At 43.3% G+C, this 7213-nt stretch overlaps 1 long non-coding RNA gene across 1 annotated transcript in view; it reads right to left on the bottom strand.

Moving 5' to 3' along the window:
- Positions 1–7213, bottom strand: part of LOC108640776 — a 146140-nt gene that overhangs the window by 102301 nt on the left and 36626 nt on the right. The gene's annotated exons all lie outside the window — the stretch shown is intronic.

The raw sequence follows: 7213 nt of genomic DNA, 5'->3' as shown, positions 1-7213 counted from the left end.
GAGTTGGACTCGAAAATTCTTTATCCAAAGACTAGGATTGTAAAGAATTTATAATGCAAATTGTGATAATCATCCTTTGGGCATGAGATTTTAAAAAAATCCCTCTGTGTTCCTGAATCCTTCCTTTCCAGAATTATAGAATCATAGAATCCCAGCATAGTTTGGGTTGGAAGGGACCTTAAAGCTCCTCTCATTCCAACCCCCTGCCATGGAGTGAAGGGAAAAAGGGATGAAAGGACAACAGAGAACAGAAGACAAGAGTTTGTCATGGACAATATTCTCTCTATAAACTTGCACATAGGCCTTGAGAAGTTGAAATGTTGCCCTTTCAAATAAAACCAGCAGTATAATAATATCTGTAACATCTGGAATTATTTATTTATGCATCATATCTGTTGCTGTTCCTATTTAAAGAACCTCTCTGTAAGTTCAGGAAATGTTGTACATCTGCAAAGGTCCCCTGAAAAATGCAAGAAAATCACTTTCCAAGTTATTGGGAAGCTTTCCTGCTGATTTTCCAGCCCCAGGGGTGCATTAGATTTCTGTTTCCCCCAATTCCTTTGCCAACAGTCAATATTCCATCCTCTGCAACTGGTCCAGTGATCCCAGTATGGTTTCATAACCTATTTCTGCAAGAGGTACTGCAAGGAGGAGTTGGTTTCCCTCGGAATTATTGCATAAGCAACTGTGAAAAATCAACAGTTGTTCATTCCTTTCATGTAGAGGAGCTACTTCCAAGAATTATCATGGAAAACCAGAAACTTGGTAGGTAAAGGTAAGGTTGGCACCTCTTGCAGCTCTGAAAGGGACTTTATGGACCACTGAAATGCATGTGGAAAATCCCTAAAGCAAATGTAAGAAATGAATGATGCCTTTATGAACAAGACAACTTGGCTGAAACATTTCTTAATAGTCCTGTGGTCAGACTGCTTCTCCCTCTCACACGTTGAATTTAATCCTGATTTAAAAATAAGATCTGGAGAATCTCAAGCTACAATTTATTTTTTTTTTTTTAACTTAAAATCCTGGAAAAACCATTTTCACAGGCAACAGAGCTTTTGTGTTGCACTTCACGACCAGCAGGAACTCGTGCCCTGAGCAACAGAAAACAATTCCTGACCCTCAGAGAGATGCATTAAGACCACAATCCCCTCCAGAGGAAGACAAAACCCTCATTTGAGGAGTTATTAAAAAGAAAATAATACAAAATAATTTTTAAAAATCCAGTGTTATCACCATATACCTGAACCAAAACTACAGATGGCAAAAAAAAACACCGCCTTTTTATTTTTTAATTTAACAAGTGAATCAGAAACAGTCAGACTCAGCACTCTAATTTCCTCATTTCCTATAATTAACTGAGCTTTCAACACCTCTTCTAATTTACTGATGATTATCTTTTTATTCACCAATCTAGATTAGAACATAACTGACATTCTTTGCTACCCACTGGCTCAGAAGTTCTCATCTTTCTGCCTCGAAAGATAACAAGCAGTTGTTCTCTGGTGGGTTTATTTTCCTTCCCCTCACCCAGTTCAGGCTGTCACATGTGTCATGGAAACCAGGAATCCTCCAAAACCACCCCAGGTTTGCTTTTCTCCCATCCCTATTTTTCATTTTAATCTAAATTATGGTTCATTTGGCTGTTTTATCAACCTGTTGCTTCTCCCTCTCCTGCAGAGATGGAGCCAATTTTTCGTGCTTTGATAAAGTGCTGACCTAAAAATAAGAATTCATGGCACCAGAGCAGGAATTATCCAAGTAATCTCCACAGCTCTTGATGGTGAGAATCGTAAGAATGCAAGAAGAACAGAAGAAATTCATGTCAAAAATAGAAAACAAAGCATTTCTTAGAATTATTTAGACATTTTGCTTTGCTTTTCAAACGCGACAGATTTTATCGGAGTTTCTTTTCTCTGCTTCCAGAAACACACAGAAAAGGATCTCCTTTGTCACCATTTTTTCAGTGGCATTATCTGGGTGACTGTTCACAGGAACCCCCTGAAGTGTGAGAGGTTTTCTGGGCAGTATTTCTGCACCATCAGCTCTTTCAATGCCTTTTAATCTCACGGGATCATCGACTGCAAACCAAGATCTTGCCTCACATGATCCTGGCTCAGCCCCTTCCAAAACTGAGCATTCCCACCTCTGCTTTTCCAGCTTCCCTTGGCTGTTTTCACACCTCTGTTCTTCCAGTGATGTTTCCCCAAATGTTTTTTAGGCAACAGAAACCATCTAAGAGCACTGGGGGATCTGTACCCTTCTGTACCACGGAATTCCACACAGATTAAATCCTGAAGAACTACAACCTGTTCTAACAGGAAACTCCTGAGAAGCAAAAAGCAGATCATTCTCCAAGTTTTTCACAGATAATCTTCCAAGGAACCTTCATCCACTTTGTCAAAACTGAAGGATGAATTTATGGGCACACATGACATTCCTGGAGAACAGACACTCGGTGCTTTTTTTATTTTTCTGACAAGTATCAGATTTCCACTCCCCGGCCCCAGAACAGGTACCAGATGGATTGACTCCTGCAGTGGGAACCTCCCCAAATTCCATTTCCCCCAAGAAATATCTGCAGGAGTGATCACAGCTCTATCTCCAGCCCCAGCTCCACACACTCACCTGACTCCTCCTGAGTCAGATCACTCACTGTTATTTCTCACCTGATTTAACCTGTTCTGCTTCATAATTCCTGTGTTGTTACCACACACATTCCCTGAACAATTCAAATGCTTTGTAAGAATTCCTGGCAGTCAGGGGCAGTGGGGTTGTGGACCCCTCTCTTCCCTCTCTGCTTTAGCTAATCTGTCCCCAGCAGAAATTGGTGTATTAATGACCCATTAATGTATTAATGATCTATTTATTTCCCAGCTGCCTGATCTGGAATTCAGTTCAGCCTCTCCCAAATCTCCCTGTGAATGGATAGGAACAAACTTCAGGTGCTTTAAGGAAGGAATTAACACTCCACGTGGCTCTGCCCTCTCTGCCACAGCCAATACCAACAGTTGCAATGGATATCATCATTAATACCAAATTTTCTTAAAGACTTCAAACCCAATCAGTGTCTGAGCTGAGTAACTATTTCTGTATAAAATCCCTGCCCTGCAGCCATTCCAGTTATGTTTTCCTGGGGCTTTGCTCCCCACCTTCCCTGATCCATCCTCACTCCCCAGCTCCACTGCCAGCTCCTGTCCACACAAACAGGACAGAATTACCCTCAGAGTTATTCAGCATCACTCTCTCTCCCCAAATCTCCCTCTTACCCCCTATTTCCAAGCCTGACTTCCACCTCCAAGCCAGAATTTGTCTTCCTTTCCCTTTTTTCCAATATATATTTTATGCTCCCTCTGCTGCTGTTCCTCACGTGCGGAAATGATTTCCTGCAGAACTTACCCCACTTCCCTCTTTCAAAGCCCACTTGGAGAGTGTCCTTTGGGTGCTACCTATTCCTAAAACCATTTTAAAATCATTTTAGTGGTTTTGCTTAAAGCACTGCCTTCCAAATGGATCCATTTCATCCCAGTGCTGCCAAGGGCTTCCCTTTTTTTTACTGGCTTCAGACTTAAATCGTCTCCTAAAACTGAATTGCTGTATCTGGGGGACACTTTTAACTCAAAATGGGAACAAAACGTTGCAGAGCAGGCCATGTTCTGTAACTTCACTCCCCAGGCACTGGAGTTACACAAACACCAGAGAACAGTGAAAAAACATGGGTTTGAGGGGGTTTGTTGGCAGTTTTCTAAGCAGAAACACAAATTTAACAAGAAGTTAAATGATTTTCAGCACCAGGAAGAGATTAAAAGTAAAGCCACGCAATGGGCCAGAGAATTCAATTTACGGTTCTTGATATTCATGGAATCCCAAAATGGATTCTGTTGGAATCCACCCTCCCAGCCAGCAATTCCTTCCCAATATCCCATCTCTCCCTGCCCTCTGGCAGTGGGAAGCCATTCCCTGTGTCCTGTCCCTCCATCCCTTGTCCCCAGTCCCTCTCCAGCTCTCCTGGAGCCCCTTTAGGCCCTGGAAGGGGCTCTCAGCTCTCCCTGGAGCCTTCTCTTGTCCAGGGGAACCCCCCCAGTTCTCCCAGCCTGGCTCCAGAAGAGAGGGGCTCCAGCCCTTGGAGCATCTCCATGGTCTCCCCTGGACTGGAATCAACAGATCCACATCCTTCTTACGTTGTTCTACTTGGGCTTCTCCAGCTTTTAATAAAATTATTCCTAGGAGAGTCCAGCATCCCCTAACTCAGGAGTAAACCAGGAGCTGGTTGGGAGCCTCCCTCTCCAACAACCTCTGGGGTCACTCCCTCCAGTGTGTCAATAAAATCATAAAGGAGGTGGTGTAAAGCCCAACTTCCCATTGTCCAACTGTGCAAATACCAAAAGGAATCATGGCCTGGATGGGAAAACCAGACCCCCCTTCCAGTGATGAGTTTACCAGAGCCCTGTGTGTGTCCACTGGGAATGTTCTCAGCTATGGGGAGGGGTTGGGATGTTCCACGTGGAGCGTTTCTGCTCCAGGTAATTGCTAATCCCAGTCCCAGGGGGGGTGTAACTCCAGGAACAATAACCCAACAATGCATCCCGTTTATGACTCAAGGAAATCCTTGGCACTGGCAGCACTCTGCTGCATTTACTGATCTGACAGTGTAAACACATATGTTGCAAGACAGATGGACCTTTCCCCCCAGCTTTCAGCAATGGGTGTCTCATCAGGGAAGGGATTAAAGGGAGATCTTAAAATCTTTAACCAAGGTTTGCCGGCCCCGGCCCCGGGGCCGAGATTATGGGACACAAAGGGCTGTGCTTCCCGGGAGCAGCCAGGCCACACTAAACAGATCATTCAGCAGTGTTTTAATTACATTACAGAAAAGGGGTTAACAATAGATTTGGCTATCAACTGCAGCCAGGTGGCTTTGCCAGACAAAATTTTGGCGTCCCAGTCCGCAGAGTGCAGGTCCTGAGTTCTCCATGTTCTGAACAACAGTGGGGCTGGGATTTTGAGAACTACTTTTTTGCCAAACAACACCAAAATCAAGTTATTTTTGACACATTTTCTAGGAAAATTGAGGGGGTTTTATAAAATGATAGAGTGAGTTTTATAAAACCAGAATCCATGAGATCGGAGGTAAAATCAAATCCACAACAAGGCACTTGGAAATTTGACAGAGAATAAACTTTTTACCTTCGCCTTTGCTTGATCCATTTAATATTTGTGGAATAAAAGTCCATGTTACAATAACCAGCTTCCTTTTTTTAAGTGGGGAGAAAACTCTGATGGGGCAGAACAAACCTGATCTATAAATAATAAAAAAAAAACAAACAGATACACCCCTGCAACCTTTTCTGGGATCAGTTTTTCTTCCAAAGAATTGCAGGAGCCACCATAATTCATATTTGTACTTAAAATCATTTAACCAGAAAGAACATATTTCTCCCTGTTTAGCTAAGGAAGGCTCCATACAAACCTCACCATCACCATCTCTGCTGTAGGACACTGGGAACAACATTCCCAGGCTCCTGTTTTCATCACTGGCTCCCAGAGGGAACAATATCCAGAATTTTTATTGCTGTTTTTTTAATCTTATTTTAAGGGGGGTTTTTTGCTGTAAGCAGACTATATAGCTAGTTTTAGAGACCAAATTTAAAGCTGCATATGGCAGAACCAAAAAACCTCTGTCTTTTTATGGAGTTACAAAAGATTTGCCTCGAGAAGACTGAAATCTGGCAAAGGATAAAAACCCACAAACAGCAAAGTAAAGGTGGAGAGAGGATGAACATAAGAATTTTGTCTCACATTTGAGAATTTACTAATTCATTTTCTTCTGCAAGATTGGCTAAGGGAATGTGGTGTGTAAATATGTGTGAGAGAAGAGGGAAGAGGAGGCAAGGAGGGAGAGAAAAGACATGAAGGGCAACACGAGAAATCCCTTTTTACGGGTAGTAAAATCTGAGAAGAGGAAGAAATCAGTTATTTCCTGGAGGAAAACAAGCTGCTCTGTTCGATTGAAGGCTCTGGGTTCAGATGAAGGCTCTCTCAGCCAAGATGCTGCACATCCACCCTGTGACCTTGTAACAACAACGTGCCCGAGGATCACTCCGGGTGTGTCTCCCCGGGAACCCTCGGAGTTGTTGGGAGATGCTGTTTGTGATCCCACAGGCTCAGAAGCCTCTCCCTCCCTAATTTGTGCTGTCAGGAGCATTTTGAACATTCAGTTTTCCTCCAGTCCCAACAACTTTTGCCCTACGGGCTCAAATCTGAGTTTATCAGCGCGGTGACTCCCAGAACAGCAAACCTGGGAAAGGTTGGGATAAGGACTGACTGGCTCCTCCTATGTTATGGATGAACACACACCCCTAATGCTACTTAAAAGATTTAACGTCTGATATTCCCCTAATGAGATTAAGGGGACAAAGAATTGAAAACAAGGGATGTTTACAATTACTGGCACCTGAAGAGCAGTGATGTCACATGGAAAAATAAACTTTCCACCAGAGCTGCATCTCCTGGGCGGTGTAAACGTATCCAAGCTCTCGGTTGGCTGCTTGTGAATGTTTCAACATGGGAGTTGAGGACAGAAAAGGGACAAAACATCACATTTTTAAAGTGACAGGAAAAGGAGCAATAAAGTTTTTTGGGGTTTTTTTAAATAGCCATTTGCCTAAATAAACATTATAAAACTCAACAGAAAATTGGATCACTGTTTTTTCTGGTATTTCTGTTTCCTCAGTCGTGTTGTACAAATGTGTAGCTGAGTTTCACCCAGAGACACAGCCCTGCCAGCTTTCTGAGAGCATGAAAGCAGGTCCTTGATCTGTGAGCTCTAAATGTATTTATTTGCTCAGTTTAACATTTTGAGGGCTGGACATGGATGTTATTAATTGGAGCTTGGATCCCAAATGTGAGTATCCCAGAGGATGCAAAACAGGATCATGGAATCATGGAGTGGTTTGGGTTGGAAGGGACCTTAAAGCCCATCTCATTCCACCCCCTGCCATGGGCAGGGAGACATTCCACTAGACCAGGTTGGGAATTTTGGGATGAGCTTCCTGGCCGGCACAGGGCCTTCAGCACTTTAACACATCCAGTCCTTGTGACTCTTGTCCCAGGAGCTCTGCCCAGGGGTTGTTTTTGAGATCCCTCAGGTTTTTAAGGAGGGATGAACACCCCAAAATACCCCTTTATGGGGGATGCTCTGTTAGGCTCTCAC

The sequence above is a fragment of the Manacus vitellinus genome, unplaced genomic scaffold (assembly GCF_001715985.3).
Source record: "Manacus vitellinus isolate BGI_N305 unplaced genomic scaffold, ASM171598v3 scaffold_43_pilon, whole genome shotgun sequence".
Lineage (NCBI taxonomy): Eukaryota > Metazoa > Chordata > Aves > Passeriformes > Pipridae > Manacus > Manacus vitellinus.
This window is presented reverse-complemented; position numbering and strand designations above follow the sequence as displayed.